The sequence below is a fragment of the Ambystoma mexicanum genome, chromosome 7q, assembly GCF_040938575.1.
Source record: "Ambystoma mexicanum isolate Mex_15411 chromosome 7q, UKY_AmexF1_1, whole genome shotgun sequence".
NCBI classification, from domain to species: Eukaryota; Metazoa; Chordata; class Amphibia; order Caudata; family Ambystomatidae; genus Ambystoma; species Ambystoma mexicanum.
Genome location: NC_090941.1, coordinates 132,518,988 through 132,536,755, shown reverse-complemented (window position 1 = coordinate 132,536,755; position 17,768 = coordinate 132,518,988). Strand labels below are relative to the sequence as shown.

At 47.9% G+C, this 17,768-nt stretch overlaps 1 protein-coding gene and 1 pseudogene across 3 annotated transcripts in view; one reads left to right on the top strand and one right to left on the bottom strand.

Moving 5' to 3' along the window:
* GPC6 (glypican 6) overlaps nucleotides 1–17,768 on the bottom strand; it is a 3,633,782-nt gene that overhangs the window by 643,074 nt on the left and 2,972,940 nt on the right. The window lies entirely within an intron of this gene.
* On the top strand, nucleotides 8,981–9,912 carry LOC138528332 (small ribosomal subunit protein uS5 pseudogene; annotated as a pseudogene). Its single transcript, XR_011284123.1, has one exon. The product of XR_011284123.1 is annotated as a small ribosomal subunit protein uS5 pseudogene (transcript).

The following is a 17,768-nucleotide window of genomic DNA, read 5'->3' as shown; positions in this document are numbered from 1 at the left end:
GTCCGTTCCACCAGTACGACACAAAAAGAGAAACAAGTTGTCAGTTTTTCCAATAATAACTTCCTTCCCACCACCCTCCTCCCTCCCACCCTAACCCAATGTCAACATACCAGGTTTTGAGAGTTCACGAACAATAATAGCTCTGGGGAGAACGATTGATTGCCAAGTACCAATTAGACAAATCACTTGACACAGTGGGTTCAGCTTGTGAATTAACCAGAGGGAAACAATCACAGTCTCAAGGAAGAATGGAGATAGGCATCTTGTGGAGGCAACCTAAGATACAGTCTACAGGCGCATAGAAATACAATCCTCATGTAGAAGAACTGCAGTCCATTCTTGCACAAAGTCCGTCATGGTGTCGTTCGTTATTGCGGTAAGCTTTTCATATATGAAAATCGAACTGAGTTTGCAGAGCCATTCCTCTTTGGACGGGGCCAATGCACTTTTTCACTTTTGGGCGAGCGCTAGCCTCCCCGCTCTCAACATGGCCCCAATGACCTTAGGGAACGAATTCAGTTATGTCTCCGGTGCGGGGGTGCCCAGGAGGATTTCCAATGGCAGTAAGGTCGGGCAGAACCCCTCAATTTCCTTAATCCAGCTAAGTAGTTCCGACCAATAAACCTGAATGACTGGGCATTCCCACCACAGATGTAACCATGTGCCCCATTGGTGACACCCTCTGGGGCAAAAGGGGGACACGTCCCTAAACATTTTGGACAGGGTGGCCGGGGGGCGGTGCCATGAATGGAAAATTTTGAAGTTATGTTCCATAGCAGCCGTATACAGAGAACCCGTGAAAATGCATTTTAAAATTGCCCTCCACATATGATCATCCAGAGGCATGCCCAGCCTAGTTTCCCAGATCTTTTTGAAAGGTTGTCTACCCTCCAGGTCCGCTGTTATCAAGACACTATAGAACATAGATAAGGAGCCCCTTCGAGTTGTGCTTTTGGCCAGGATAGTCTCAAAAGGGGTGAGGGGGCGTTTGAGACGATCGGCCCAGCGAGGGTGGGTCAAGATCCCCTTAAAGCGTAGGTATTCGAAGACTGAGGGAGGGTTGTCCGCCAATGCTTCGGTTAGTTTGTCATATTCTATAAAACCCTCCTCACGATTCAATTGAGAGATTCTCTCCAGGCCCATGTCTGACCAAGATTGGGTGTCTCGGAATCCCTTGGAGCCCAGATCAATAGGGGGGCCCCAGAGCGAAGTCAGGGGGGATGGCCAAGAGGATAGTTGTTTGTTAGCAGCGTTAGGCTTCCAAACCGCCCAGAGGGCCGCCAAGGTGGGATGAGTTCTGAGATGTGGGGGAGAACCCTAGGGGGGGCCCACAAAGGGTCTCTAACTTTTCTCGGGTGGGCATGAATGTCCTCAATATATGTCCAATATGTTCCCATGTCATCCCTCATATGTTCCAACATCACTCGGAGCTGGGCTGCTTTATAGTAAAGCCTGAAGTCCGTGAGACCGAATCCACCATCTGACTTTGGAAGGGTCAAAGTAGAAGTCTTGACTCTCGTCCTTTTGCCATTCTAGATAAATTGGAGGACCCGGGATTGGAGTACCTCAAAAAAGGCCTCAGGTATCACCACAGGGAGCGCCGCGAAGAGATAAAGGAGACGGGGCAAGATATTCATCTTCACCGTAACCATGCGCCCCAGCCAAGAGAGTGTAAGGGGAGCCCATTGTTTAAGGTCGCTACTAACCTGAGCCAAGATCCCCGGGAAATTGCATTGGTATAGTTGGGAGAGGTCTCTGGGGATGGTGGTGCCCAGCTATCTGGTGGATTCCCGCTCTATTCTTACCCCCAGTATTTCGGTGCTGCTCTCAATCTCATGTTCCCCTGGACCCATGGGCATTATGCTAGACTTGGACGTATTTACCTTCAGCCCTGAGAAGGAGCCGAAGTAGTGTATGAGATCAAATAATCGTGGTAGGGAGACCCGGAGGTTGGTTAGGTAGCCCAGGATATCATCTGCGAACAAGGATAGTTTAAAGTCGCAGTCGCCACACCTTATCCCCGTGATCTCTTGGTCTGTCCTGACTGCTATAGCCAGGGGTTCCATCGCCAAAGCATATCAAAGGGGAGAGAGGGGACATCCCTGTCGGGTGCCCCAGGAAAGGGAGAACGGCTCTGAGGTGCCTCCGTTGACCAATACTCTCGCTTAGGGGCCGTTGTAAAGTGCTGCGATCCACCCACAGAAGTTGTCTCCCAACCCCATCTTGCGGAGAACTCTGCCCATGTAAGGCCACTCGACACGGTCGAAGGCCTTTTCTGAGTCTAACGAAAGAAGGTAGCCTTCCACCTCCTGTTTTGAAGCTTCATGCATGAGATCGAGGGTTTTCCTAATGTTGTCTGATCCCTGGCGCCCCGAAACAAAACCCACCTGATCGCCATGTACTAGGGAAGGAAGGAGTTTCGCTAATCTATTCGCTAGGAGTTTAGCCAGGATTTTAACATCAGTGTTGAGAAGGGAAATGGGGCGATATGATTGGCAATGGGTGTGGTCTTTTCCCTCCTTAGGGAGCACTACAATCAAAGCCGACATCATCGTGGGTGGAAGGGAGCCCTGATTCAATGCGGCGTTGAACATCTTGGCCATGAATGGGGCAAGTGTGGACCGATATGTTTTATAAAACTTGACTGTGTAGCCACTTTTCAGCGAGGATATGGTATCTATTATTTCTTGTGGGGTTATGGGCAGCTCCAGTAACTCAGCTTTGTCGGGGTGGAGGCCCGGTATTGGGAGGGAGTTGAGAAAGCTGTCAACCTCGTTCACAGCACCCACGTATTCCAAGCTGTACAGCCTTTCATAATATCGCCTAAATTGTTCCGCGATTTTACTATCCCGCACTGTCGAGTCCCCCTCCGGGGTGTGGATGGAATTAGCCCTTCTGCTGTTTCTGAACTCACGAAGCCTCCAAGCCAGTATCATATCCGCCTTTTCCCCCTTTTCCATATATTTATGTTTTAAGAAAGAGAGTTTCTTCTCCGTCTGTCCCACAAGGAGGTCTGCTAATTTGGTTCGTAACCTCTGCAATTCCTCCCATTTCCCAGGGAACATCTGTGTTTTTAGTTTCCCCCCTGGTTGTATTGCTGTCACCGGAATCAGTGATCCCTTTGTCAGATGAATCCGACTCTGAAGTTACCCCCTCCCCTAACTCCTCACCTTCTTCTTCTTTCCAGGTACCCTTCTTTTCTCTTCTCCGTGAAGGTTCCTTTTTTTTTATGGAGGTAGGGACGACTCCGAAAAGAAGCCACCGTGTCTCCAATCAGGAAGACCAGGGGGCTCCTCTCCCGGAATCGCCCAGGAGGGGAAAAAGCCTACGAGGCACAAAAAAACCCTGAATTCTACAGTGTTCGTTGGTTGTGGTACCGCTGGGAATCTCTGGAAGGATGTGTCGAACAGGAGACCTGGGGGTACTCCGAGGAATGGTACCCGGGAAGGGCAAATAGTCCAAGGCCAGCCAAGAACAAACAAAGGCGTCTGATGTCAACCAATTTTCCCAAACGGTAAGCGAAGGCAGTCCAAAAAGGCAGGCAGGAATCCGGTACACGGTAAGCAAATAGGCAGGTATCCAAGACGGCAAGAAGAGGCAGTCCAGAGAACAGGCAAGGATCCGGTACACTGTATGGCAAGGGCAGAGGTATCCAGAAAACAGGAGAGTCTGGCGGGAGAAAAACCCCGAAAGGAAGAATATGAGAAAACAAGGAAACCAGAAGGGGAAAAAAGGAAAGCGTAGAACGGAGAAGGGAGGAAGGAAGGTAAAAGACGGGAAGGAGAAGGAGAAGGCGGGTACGAGAAAAGATACGGGAAAGGAGAAAAAGAAAAGACCGGTGCAGTGGGGAACCAGAAGGGAGGACGTGCGCCAGGAAAAGGCGCGAGGTTCCACACAGAGGAAAGTGCTGAAGGCACGAACAAAAGGGAGGCGAACGGGAACAGCAGACAAGGCGCTGAAGGTCCGAAACCCGGAAGCGTTGCGACGCATCCCCGACCCGGAAAGAGCTGGTAAAGACTCTGAGCCGGGGAGCGTCACAACCAATGGAATCAGGGCAGAAGAGAGAAACACAGAAAAAGGGGGCGTGGCTAAGCGGAGGCTGAACGGAACGAAACTAGCGTCCGCGTCGCCATCGGCTCCACAAACGCCAGGTACTACATGGTATGACAATTGCCTCTATCTTTTCCCTTAGTGATTTCTCCTCCCGGGCTCTTTCCATCTTTTTCCCCGACCCTATCCCAATGAGGGTGCCTGTAATAGTAGCCTTAAATGCCAACCATACTCCCATGACCCCAACCTCACCGTTATCATTGAGGGAAAAATAGTCCTCAATGGCCACCAGAAGGGATTGGCGGACCTCTTTGTCCTGCAGAAGAAGGTCATTACACCTCCACCGGGAACCTACTGCTGGGGCAGGGGGGAGACCCAGTCTAATTTTCACCATGTCGTGGTCAGTCCAGGGGACAATCTCCACTCCCGAATCAGTGAACTCCCTCTGAAGCGAAGTCTCAACCAAGATGTAGTCAATACGGGAGAAAGCTGCGTGAGGCCTTGAGTAAAAAGTATAGTCGGGATTCCGACCCTGCTTGCAGGTGCATGTGTCACTCAGGCCCAGTTCCCTGTTCACTTCGCGAAAGGCCACAGCAAGTCTCTCGTGAAGGCGCATGTTCGGGCAGGGTTTAGCAGATTGCCTATCCCTCTCGGGGCATAGAACCATATTAAAATCTCCACCAACCAATAGGGTACCCTCCGAGAATGATATTATTATTTCTTTCATTCCAACCCAGAAGGCATCTTGTGCTTCATTCGGGGCATAAATACACACCAGTGTAAACAGCCTACCCTGCACCTCCCCCTTAACCATGAGATATCGTCCATCTGGATCTGATTTCAAAGCTTTAAGCACAAAATGGGCCCCTGAGGATACCACCAAGGCTACTCCTCGTTTCTTTGCCTGAGAGATGCTGTGAATACCTGATCAATAGTTTTAGCCCTGAGCTTTGGTTCCTTACCCCGAACCCAGTGAGTTTCCTGTACAAATAAGAAGTGAAGCCGGAGCCTTGCAAATTCCCGCACCAACAACGACCTCTTTGTAGGCGAGTTGAGCCCCCGCACATTTAACAATCCCACTGTCAAGTATTGGAGCAAATCATCCATTAATACACTGATAAAAGCTCGTAGCTCCCCTCGAAAAACAGCAGCAGTTCCTGCTCCCACAGTGCTTGCCCACCCCATTAGAGGCTCCATTAGAGGCTTGTGAAAGCCCTGGGGGTGCGTAGTAGACCCCAAAACTTGGCATTCCATAACCCCAACATCCCCACCCCCTTACTTTCCCCCCTCCTTCCCCCTCCCCCCTGATCGCCTGGCAGGCCGTTGGTGTCATTCTATCGCCAACCAGGCCACCATTGTCTCCCCCTCCGGGCTCAATAACTCTTGATTAACAACAACTTGAATCCCCCCACCCCCAAGGTCGTCTTTGGGTATAAACAATTGTTTCCCCCATCCACTCACGAAGTCGATTGCAGGCTTTTTCATTAATCACTATGGTCCCTTTCATGTGTCCGGGAGCCCCGGGGATGCTGGGGTCCGTCTCCTGAATTTCCTTTGGCCTCTAACCCTGTGTCTTTCCCTTGGGGCCCTGGTCCCTTTTGGGCCTGTTGGAGCTTGCTCACCCTCCTGGTCACCCAGCTCCATATTCGGACTGGCCAATAGTTCGCCTGACACTCTCTGAATGTCGTCCTCCGTCACCAGGGCATACTTATAGCCTTCAAGCTCGAAAGAGAGTGAGAAGGGGTATCCCCACCTGTACCGGACTCCCTTGGACTGGAGCATTTTTGTCAGCGGAGAGCATAGTCGGCGCCTTGCCAATGTAAAAGCTGACAGATCCTGATAGATTGAGATTTGGGCCCCTTCCCACTCCACTGGGCCTGTCTTTCGAGCCAATTCGAGAATCTTGCTTTTCTCGGCAAAATAGTGAAAGCGAACAAGAATGGACCTGGGGCCTCTGGAGGATGCGCCCGCTCTGTGGGCCCTGTCGATGGTGGGCACATTCGTGTTGGCCCCTCCGAACAGCAGACCGACCACTGCGCTAACAGCTTTATTGATGTCCGCTTGCGTTTCACCTTCGTGCTCAGGGAAACCTAGAAAGCGCAAGTTACACCGACGTTCCCTGTTCTCTAAGTCATCCAACTTCAAGGAGCATTTCTCTTCCCTCCTTTCAAGCTCCGCAAGGCGCATATCGAATTGGGTCTCGAAGATATCGTTGGAAGCAGTGTTATTCTTGAGCGCAAGAACTCTATCGTCTATTTTGTCAACCTTCTTGTCCAGGGTGTCCAGTCGCAGCGCTATATCTGCCCTGAAGCCTCTGATTTCCTCCAGGAGGACCGCCATGCCCCTGGTGACAGTGCTGGTGTCCGCCGCTTCCTGGTGTGCCTGTGCCGCCATTTCAGGACGTACTTGGGGGCCCGGGGACGGACGGCGAAATCTCTGTAGTGCCTCCTTCCAGCTCATAGGCCCCCCTGGGCATCTCTGACTCGAGGGGTCTGCCTCCAAAAAGTGTGTGTTCAGGGGGCCTCACCGCCGGCTTCCCCTCATAGGTGCAGAATGCACCGCCACTGGTATACCACTTCGTACCCGCACTTCTGCGTCTTTCCTTGTCCTGCAAATGGGCTCTCCACCCCAGCCAGGCGGGAGATGCCCAAAGAATTGGTCGCAAAGAGTCTATGCTGTCTATGACTGGCAGTTTTTTTTCTTCCCCCGGGGGGTCCTGCAGGCACAAGGAGACTCCCTCAATACCCCTCCCGGTTCAATGGAACGGGTAGTGGACCACCCCCTGTGTCGCTCCGTTTCCTTCCACGATCTTGGGGGTTCTCAGGGTGCCGTTCGGGTCCCGCCTTGGTCTCCTCACCTCATGGGCCCGCTGGTGCCACCCCATAGGGTTGATGCCGCATCCGATCTGAGCGGGCCAGGGGAAGGGCCCCGCCGGCCGTCCTCGCGCCTCGGGGCCAGGTCCAAGCTCTCCGCTTTCGTGCCTCTCACGGCACAGTAAAACCTCGGCGGGGGCTCTCTTATTCTGCCCGATCCTGCTCTCCACGGGCCTCGCGGCATCTCTCCAGGCACAGGGGACCCAGCGGCGCCGCTCCGGGCCCTCTCTGGATGTTGCAGGGGGCTTGCGTCTGCCCCAGGGGGAGCGGGTCCAGCTACATCCAGGTGCGCCCTGCCACCAGTACCTCCCTCCGGGGAGAAGGGGGAAGACGCCAGCCAGCGTCGCTCGGCCTAGTCACCGGCCGCTCTCTAGCCCGGGCTCCGTGTAGTTTCTTGTGGAGCCGCGGCGCCGAAGGGGGGAGGGGTCACTCTCCCTCCAAACTTCAACGGGTCGCGGTTTCACAGCGGCTCCACCGCGGAAGTTCGGGGTGATGTGCCCACCAACGTTGGCAAGGTGGGGGTATGGTTCACTCCTCACTCTGTGGGTGCTGGGGGGGGCTCAAGACCCTCAAACGGTGCCCTGCGGAGGAGACGAGCTGAGATGCTTCAGCACATCTCTGCGCCCCCTGGTGGATCCTTGAATTATATTTTATCTTCAGGATCCACCAGGATCAGCGGACATCCAGACTTGAGCTCCGGCCCAGTGATCTGCATTAAGGAATTAGAAACCCCTTCTTCTCAAGATACGAAGCATTAGCAGAAAACTGCAAACACCTACTTGTTTCTCCCTTGATATCACCCTTGAAAACTCATGGACACAGCAAATAAATATGTCCAATGACATTATGAACATCCAGGATATACGATACTATCCTTCCTGATGAGCCGCATATGTAAAGTGGTGAAACACGTGTAGGTGACTTGGATAGAGGGCTTGGATAGCCGCATCAACAGAAGAAGATCAGAGGGTTTGGATAGCCATATCAACAGAGGCAACCCAGTGGCCCAAACCACTGGATGCCCACTAAGACAACCACGAGTAAGGAATTTGGCAAAAAATTATTTCCGGATTGAATTTTAAAACTAAAAAACTGACCAGGGATCAAATTATGAATTAAGATTTTGGAATAATTAGACATTAAAATCTTGGGAAAAATCAACTCACAGACTGGACTTGAAAATTAAAAAAATCTGAAAAAATGTTAAAAAAATCTCAATAAAATATGTTTTCTCAATACCTACCAAAATCTAGTTGGAATGTATTCTTTCTTCTAGAATAGTCAGCAAATTCGAGCCACACAACTCAATTCTCCTCTGTCAAACTCTTACTGGGGACCCTCGCTCTCCACTACCGTACCTTCTGTCATTGCTCTATATTTGTTTATCTAAATATGCTTTTTTCCATACTAGCCTGTTGTAGACACAGCTTTCATCATGTCTTCAGGCTTTTCCTGATATATATCACTTGTAGTTTCTGTTTTAAATGCCTTTATTCACTTGCCTGTTTATTTGATTAATTTTCTTAGCAACTTTATGTCAATCCGCTATAGACTCGATCTGCCTCACATGCTCTTTTACACAGCCAGTTTACACTATATACGGCTTCTCGAGTCAATCCTGGCTGACTTCTTGTACTTAATCTGTGGAGTGCGCTGCCAGGGGACACCTGGCTGATACCAATATGTTTGTTATTCAAAGCATGTTTTCCTATCGCCTGTTGGATTGGGCATTGCCTAATTCAATTACGTGGCACATTGGCACTTATGTTGCTTTACAACTACCATACCTCATCTCCTTTCCCTTTGTCATCCATGACAACTCTGAAAGCAAATCAAAAACTATTCCTCTGCCATCCATCATTGCAGGCCCTGCGTTTTCCAGTGCTTCTCCCCTGAAAGACTTTCACCATCTTCCTTTCCGCCTCCAAAACCAAGCCCACCCTCCCATTTCCAATCTCCTTTCCTCCTTGTCATCTCCCAAAGGCTTGCAGCATTGGAGGCTGCCCTTGGTGGCACTGTCATCATGTCCAGGATCAACTTTCTAAATATCAAGAATATGGCTTCTTATTATTAAGATCACCAAATGGCGGACAACGCCGGTGAAAACAGGGGAGGCTTCCGAGGCGGCTTTGGCGGCAGGGGCCACGGCCGTGGGAGAGGACGGGGCTGCGGAAGAGGCCGTGGGGCCCGCGGGAAGGCGGATGAGAAGGAGTGGGTTCCTGTAACGAAGCTTGGCCGACTTGTCAAGGACATGAAGATAAAGTCTCTCGAGGAGATCTATCTCTTTTCCCTCCCAATCAAGGAGTCGGAGATAATTGATTTCTTCCTGGCCTCCTCTCTAAAGGATGAGGTACTCAAGATCATGCCTGTCCAGAAACAGACCAGGGCCGGGCAACGTACCAGGTTTAAGGCTTTTGTTGCCATTGGGGACTATAACGGCCATGTTGGGCTTGGGGTAAAATGCTCCAAGGAGGTTGCAACTGCTATTCGTGGCGCCATCATTCTGGCGAAGTTGTCCATTGTGCCAGTAAGGCGAGGTTACTGGGGTAACAAAATTGGCAAGCCCCACACTGTGCCTTGCAAGGTGACTGGTCGCTGTGGTTCAGTTCTTGTGCGTCTGATTCCTGCACCCCGTGGTACTGGCATTGTGTCAGCACCTGTTCCCAAGAAACTATTGATAATGGCTGGTATTGACGACTGTTACACTTCAGCAAGGGGCTGCACGGCCACACTGGGCAATTTCGCAAAGGCCACTTTTGATGCCATCTCAAAGACTTACAGCTACTTAACCCCAGATCTTTGGAAGGAGACAGTTTTCACCAAGTCTCCATACCACGAGTACACTGACCACTTGGCTAAGACCCACACCAGAGTGTCTGTGCAGAACAGCCAGGCAGCAGCTGTTCCCGGTGCTACCCCAACATAACCTGTTTATGCCAGAAAATAAAAATGGTTAAACATTGAAAAAAAAAAAAAAAAAAAAAAAGAATATGTGCCTGTACTCACACACCTCTATGCCAACACTCTCATCTCCATCCTTGATCTCAGTAGACTGGGCTCCTAAGTCAGTCTACTCGCTGTCTACTTCTCTACTATTTTGATCCCCCGTCCAAATAAAATATTTAACCTTGCCACATGCATCCTAGATAAACTAACCATATCACCACCCACACTGGTATGCCTTCATTGCATCAGCTGACTTCATGCAAATTCACTCACTTTTCAGGTTTCTGATTTCTGATAATTGGTTCCAAAAGCACCCATGGCCTCACACCCAACTACCTGGCTGAATCCATGTCCCCCTACTCTCCTGCGTGGACTCCCTCTCTCTTACACTCAACTACCTCCCACTCCTGCAGAAACCATGTGCTGTGTTACACTTCTGCTCTTTTGATTTACCGGCCCCCATCACAGAAATGTTCTTCCATTGAACATCAAGTTGTGTTGTCAATGCTGGATTTTGTATCATTGCACAACCCCTTTCTGTGATTTCCCCTGAACTCCCTGACACATTTAAATATTGAAAACATGTACATATGGAATCATGAAATTGAAGGCTTAGTGCCTAAATGCACAGAGAATTGATGAGCATAATGTATGCTCATTTGTCTCGTTTTCATACCTACCCACCCTACACCCCAACAACTGGCATTTCACAACCAAGGTTTAATGCAAATCTCTTAGACCACCCAGAAATGGGATTACCTCTGAGTTCTGATTTTGCGGGTTGAAACTTCTACTCTGTCATCCAAATAAACACAAACAGGTACAACTATTACCTTATCCAGAGGCTTGAACAAGTCCAACATTTTGATGTTTTTCTTGCCCTTTTTACGCTCCTGAGAGTTGAGAACATCACACCAGTCCCCTCAACCCTCCATTGGCTACTAGTTACCAAAAGCATGACATTAAAGTCTTTTGGCATGACACAGCAAGGCTTCAACTAACCAGGCCCACTTTACATCACCTACAGACCCATAGAGAAAAAAATTATAATGTTGTGCCCCCACTTCTGTACCATGACCTTCAATGTCAATCGAAGGGGTGGAGGGAGCGCAGCTTTTCAGAGACCCCTGGGTCACAGGGGGTACCTAGGTGTAAGTAATATGCCACGACACCAATTGCCCACACTCTACAGTACACACCTTTTAAACGAGTCTTCAAGAAGAAGGAAATCAGTTGATTTTTAAGGTGATTCCATTTAAGTCAATTTGAGGTATTTGGTTTGTTGTGTAAAGTAAAATTGATCTGAGAAGAGTACCCCTCCATTAACATGAGGGTGGGTTAAGAGGTTTTTTATGTGGCAGGTGGGTTGGGCCAGACGCCTCACAGCCTATGTTTTTTTGCAAAAGGGTGAGAGTAGAGCAGCGTCATAGGTCCTAACCTGTCACGATCAAGATATTAGGCAGTGATGATGAGACTTACACTCTGTAGCATGGCATCATACTCTCTCACAATATTATATGTCAAGGGTTTTGACCCATGTTGAATCAATAGACTGGGTAGATGTGGGGATGAGCTGTCGCCTCCCATTATTCTATCCCAGAACAAACTAAATCAATAGACTGGGTGGATGTGGGGATGAGCTATCGCCGCCCACATTCACGCCGGAATCCAGGAGAACTGCGCAGTTGGCACAAGACCACTCCAAAGATACAACCTTCTTGTGGGGGGTTCCACATCACCAGTCTACTGTAAGGATGCCATCAAAACAATGTTAAGCAAGGGTCCCATTCTATCAAGCAAAAGACCACTCTATTGAAATGCAGTAATTCAAGACAGATCCCAAAAATGGATGCAATACCAGTACTCACCACTATCAGAAAGCCGGTGTTTTAAAACCACCAGACTTTTGTGTAAAACTGAACAGACGAACCGAAACCAGGCCAAGGAAAGACTTGCTAAGAGGTGGATACAATGTAAAACTATATTCTGAAATGACTTGAAGGAAGTAATTATTTAATGTATATATAAAAAATAGCTGGATGTAAGTTGGATTTGAATGTAGAAAACTGGGAAGTAAAGTGACATTTAGCTGAATTCTGCCTGACAACTATCCCCGACAGGAGAAACCTACTCAGCCACTCTTCCCAGGCCTATCTGCCTCCTGCTTCCCCACCAAAAGGAGATGACACCTCTCTGATTAGATTAGGGGAGGGGCACCTGCATGAGGTTGAACAAAGCCTTGTCCTGGACTCAGGCAAATGTTATATTGGGGAGGCCGTAAAGTGGCTTCCTCTTGGGAGAAGAAGTGCCTCTGGAATCCACCCGAGCTGGAGGCAGGGACAGACAGAAGCTTCCCCCATGTGCTTTGGAACCTAAACCACACCCATCTGGACCAGAGCATAATTTTAAAAAAAGATGGATAATTCATAGTACGGACTTGTCAGAATTATATAAGTAATATCATTATTCTTGTGATTTTTCTGTGCACGTTTTAAGAGGTGTTAGGACCCTGTGGTGTATTCTGGGCGGTTGCTAGCGGAAAATAGGGTCTTACTCCAAATGTCTGCATGTTAAAAATCTGACACTTCATCAATTAATGTCCATACTCCTTGCGCACATGTGTGTAATTTTTGGTAAATGTCCGATATTGGTAACCCGTCAAAAAGCGCAAAATGTTGTCATTTTTGAATGCAAGCCCCCAGGAAGATCAAAGGTGGACAAGCATGGACCATAAGGAATATATAATGTGTACATGTAATTTCAACAAATTGTGTATCTGGGAAATATGTATTTGAATCAGATATATATTTGTGGGCAAATTGACCTGGGGAGGATCCTCTGACCCATAAACAGACCTCATCATGATGACAATCCATTTCCTTCCCCCAATCATGGGAGAGGGGAGAATTGGGCCAATGACAAGTAGAGAGGGGCAGGCTCAGTTATGCCACGCACACACCCACTTCCAAAACACATAAAAAGAGACTGCTGGGACAGGTAGAGACATTCAATTCCATTTGCTGCGGAGCGTGCTGACCGACGACTTCACATCCAGAGATCCAACACTTAGACTTCCAAGCTAAACAGAGACTACAGAACTTTGAACCAAGAAGGCCCACTGCAAGCAAAAGTATTTGTCAGCAGGCCTCAGCATCCTCAAAATCTTTTGCAAACTATGATATGATATGATATGATATGATATTTGTAACGCGCCTATACACAAGTGTTTCAAGGCGCGACGAGGCAGGGAGGGAGGGAAACAAGGGGAAGACAGACAAACGATCCTACTAGGCCAGGTGTCATTCAGATCGCGCAAGTGCAGAGGTAAGGGGAAAAGGAGAAAGTGCAGGGGGAGGAGGTGGGGGGGAAGTGCGGTACAAGGTAAGTAGCGTAAAAAATAAATAAATAATAAGTAATAAATAAAAGGGCCAGCTGGTGGCAAGTGCGAGGTAAGTGCAGAGCAAGTGCACAGCCGGGCGAGCTGTCTGAATTCTTTTCCAAGAACTTTTGCCAGTACCCAGAAAGCAGTGTTACATCCAGAATCCACTTGATCCGGACCGGAAAGCAGAGCAGTATCCAGAACCAGAGGCCGCTGTATCCAGAGAGGCTAGACCATCAGAGCAGAGCTGACCCAGACGCTGTGAGCAGAATCGCCCGAAGTCCAGTTCAGTTGACAAGATCCGTGACGAGGCCTATTTCAAATTAGGAGTGAGTATCCGCCAGAACTGTGCAGAACCCAATCTCTTAGTTAAAATAATCTAATCCAAACTATTTTAACCTAATTAGAACAGCCTCCTAGAAATCGTGTCATCTGTCATTTTTAAAGCTGCACAACTGTCACCTGTCAATTCTGCAGCTGCAAGCTGTCACCAGTCATTTTGAGTTTTACTTTAAATCCGAAAATCTACCTTTATTAAATTGTCCGGATCTCTTGAACCGTTTGGGCTAGGAAATTTAACTTTCACTTTCATTTTAAAGCTTAGAATCTAAGCTTTCCAACAAGCCTAGAATCGACTTCCTAGTCCTTATACTTTTACCGCAATCACGATTTACGCACTTGCAAAATTTACCGCGATTTGCGATTTGGCCTGATTTCGTCATCTGTAAAAAGATAGCCGCTTTTGCCTGAACTGCTAAAATTCGTTTGCAACCTAATAACCATCCCTGAACCATTGTTAGGGCTGAATTGATTTAATGTGCCTACCACTCACCCTGAACCTCCTATAGGGAATTAAAAGCAATTTTAGCATTTTTCACTTCCTTGCCACCACATTACAAAGCACTCTTGCCCGTGTTTTAAAAAGCATACCTGTTGTCTAAACTTGCTGGGGGGGGGACTGAATTCCGTATTGTATTTGATTGTATTCCTGAAGACTGTGTGTGTTACTTCCATCTCCTTGCATTGCATATAGGGGGGGGTGAATTGCCACCAGGGGAAAAGTGAACATATTATCTCAGTTTATTTTCTGTACTGCATTTATTCCACCTTGCATTTCCTAGAAACCATAAAGCATTTCAGCTACCTCATCCTCTATACTACTTCTAAGTAACCGAATCAGTTTACCAGTAGAACATTATCCATTGTTGATCACTGTCATATTTTAAGTGTGATATCCAATATTAATTTATTATAAAGGTGTGATAGATATATATTGTTATATTTCTCAAATAAACCTTTTAAATTTGCAAAACAGACCTACTTGTTGGCTCAGTGGGGTCAGGGGGATTCTAAGAGAGGGGTGTTATATAAGGGTTGTCATCCAGAGTACATGAACTGGACCTAAAAATATATCAATAAGGGTTTCCCTCAGCATCCCAGACTAGGCATTGACTTAGCTGTAGTGTTGAAGTGAAGCCGCTTAACATGTATTGTACTTTTAGTTTTTAAATGGTCTTTATGGCAGTCTTGTTATTTATTATTCTCTCACCCTCTTCCCTTCCCAATCTCACCTGCGCTTAACACTATCTCCTCTATTCTTTCTTTCCATTCTTTTCTCTCTTGTAATTGTTCTCTCACCAATGTTCCTCACCTGTTCTGTTCTTCTCCCTTACCATTTTCCTCATCTTACTTTTTTGAAATGTTTTCCTTTTGATCCCCTCCAATTCTGTTCTCCCTCCACATACAGCTTTCCTTTATCTTTCTTCTTGCTTCCTTCGTTCTCCTTTTTGCAGTTCCCTCTCGAGCCCCTTGCTCCTCTACTTCTAACTCCCTAAGGGTCAGTCGTTTTTCAAAGAAACAAACAGGGGCTAGATCTCTGTCTTTCGCAGGGCCTCCCTTTGGAACAGCCTCCCGGCCACCTTGAAACCTGAGGAGAACCATCTCCGGTTCCGGAAGCACCTCAAGACCTTCCTCTTCGCTTCTGGCTTTGCCCCTCTTCTCCCCTGCTGATCTGTTTTCTCTCTTGGCACCATTCTCGTGGCCACCCTTTGTCCTTCGTGCGCATGTACCTGCTCACGCTCACACTCCTGCATTGCCTCCGAGCCACCACTTGCACTGGAATCTGTAACTCTACCCATACAGTCCCCCATTTTTCTTCTGCACTTATCAGATATACCCTATCTGACAAATTAGGCACTTGCCTCTGCCTGTATTTATTTTAATTTTATTTATTGCATTTATTTATTGCACTTATTATTTATTCTGTTCTCTCCTTTGGGCCACACTTTCCACTCCTCCCCCTTCCTCGCACTTTCCCCCTTTTCACTTTTCCATGCACTAGCGTGTTCTTAATGTCACTGGGCCTAGTAAGATTGTTGGTTTTATTCTCCCTTGTTTCCCTCCCTTTGCTTGGTCGCGCTCTGAAACACTTGAGTATGAGCACGATATAAATAAAATATCATATCATATCATACACCTCAGTTCTGTCTCATGTCAATCGCATTCTGTCTCTTATTTCTCTTATCCCCTCGCATTATGTCTCTTTGCTCTCGATCACCCTTGACCTGCTTCGTCTCTTCCTCTCACTTCTAGTCTCTCCTCTGTCCCCTTGTTATTTCGCTTTAGTTCTGTTGTTTTATTTTAGTTTGCTCCTACTCTACCCAATATCTTCCTTCTTCTATTGATTTCCCCTCCTTTCCTGCCTCTTCTCACATTCACTCTCAAACGTCCTCTTTCCCTTCTTCTTACTGATCGATCTCCCCGCTGTCTTTTCTCCTCCTCTCACCCTCTATGTTTCTCTTTCACACATTAGATATTCCCCTTCTCTCCTGTTATGGCAGTTCCCACTCTGTTTTTTTTCTGTTCTCTTTTTAGTACTTGTCTTTACTTCTTCAACCTTCCTATCCAGTCTCAGAATCTTCTCTCCCCCATTCTGTCAGCGCCTTCTGCTATGTCTCTGTCCCCTCATTTCTCATGTTCCCTCCCTTTCCCCTATCATTCTGTCTCTTCCTCGTTTACTGTCTCACACTCTTCTCTCCATTTGTTCTCTTACACCCTTTGGTTGTACTCTTGCTTTTTCTCTTATCGTCTCCCCACTGATTCTGTGCTTCTCCCTCCTGTTCTCTCACACACCCTTTTACCCCCTAGTGTCTATCGGCTTTTTACCCATTTTGTATGTCTCTCCATTTCTCTCACACTGTGTCTTCCTTCTGCTGTGTCTTACTCCTGTCTACCCTCCAATGTCTGTGTGTGTATCCCACTCTCTCTCTTCTATTCGCTGATACCCTCTTTTCTCTGGATTCTTGTATCTTTTATAAGGGTCAAATAGCATGATGAAATGTTTTTGAATTTCTGTGGGTGAGATTGATGGGTGTGAATATGAATAGTGATATTGCATTATTAGGCATACATATCAACTTTTACAGAAACTCAAAAGTGCACCGAAGATATCCCTGGCTTTTGGGACAGCCTTTTGGTACAGGAGAAGACACAGTGCTTCTGCCTGAGCTCCACTCTTTATCAGCTGAAGTGGCCAAACACAAAGAAAATAAACACAGCCAATATCCCAAGCCCCACCACGGGGCTTGCCCCAAAGTGTGAAGACACTGCCTAACACTATCCCATCCAGACACCTCTGCTCTTCTATAAACACAGTAAACTCCTCCTATTTATTCAAAATGCCAGCATAGGGGGCATGGCTTGGAGCCGTTCAACGAGGATGGGAGCGTTGTGAGCTCTGTGTTCAACCCACCCAAAATCCTCATATTATATATCCTGAATCGAAGGGATCCATTGACTTAGGTCTCATGCAGGGGGATTGGTGACTCGGGAGGCCAAGCATCCCCACTTGAGGTGGTCTGGATAAAATTCTTTGGAGACTTGCTTTTCCCTGTGACAAAGGGGGCTGTCATCTTGGGGTGCCTCACTCAGGTCCCGGACCACTCTCTATGTCGGAGCATGGCCTTGCAGGGGGTCTATGAAATAGTCTCCTGCTAACTGTGATTGCCTGTGAGACTCCGGGGAGATTGGCAGGTGGATTGAGCTCTCCGATGTGCCACAGAGGATCAAGCTGATGCCGCTTTAGTTCTTCTGGTCGGATGGTTGATCCTCACTTGGGTGTACGGGAGACGTGCAGCATTTGCGGCCTGATAACTATGTAGAGTGTATACCCTGCTCATTGGAATCTAATGGTTCAGTCACCAGTCTGTGACTGTTTCTTAGGATGAAGGAGGCTGGGTAAGGCTCCAGATTATAGTTTGTATGGACATCTTTTACGGAATGAGGAGCAGCAATGCCCTGGCCCTGGTGTAGGAAGTGAATCAGAAGGTGCCCCTTGATTGAGACCGCTGGGTCCTACCAGTGATCATCCGGTTGTGGAGTGCTCAGCATGGTTAAAGGCCAGCAAACAATGAAGCAGTAAGTGGGTGCCAGGAGCAAGGAAGTCAGATGTGTGGAGCAGGCCGTGGTTCAAGAAGCGGCTCAACGTGGTAATGGGGTGACCATGGATGGTCTATTGAAAG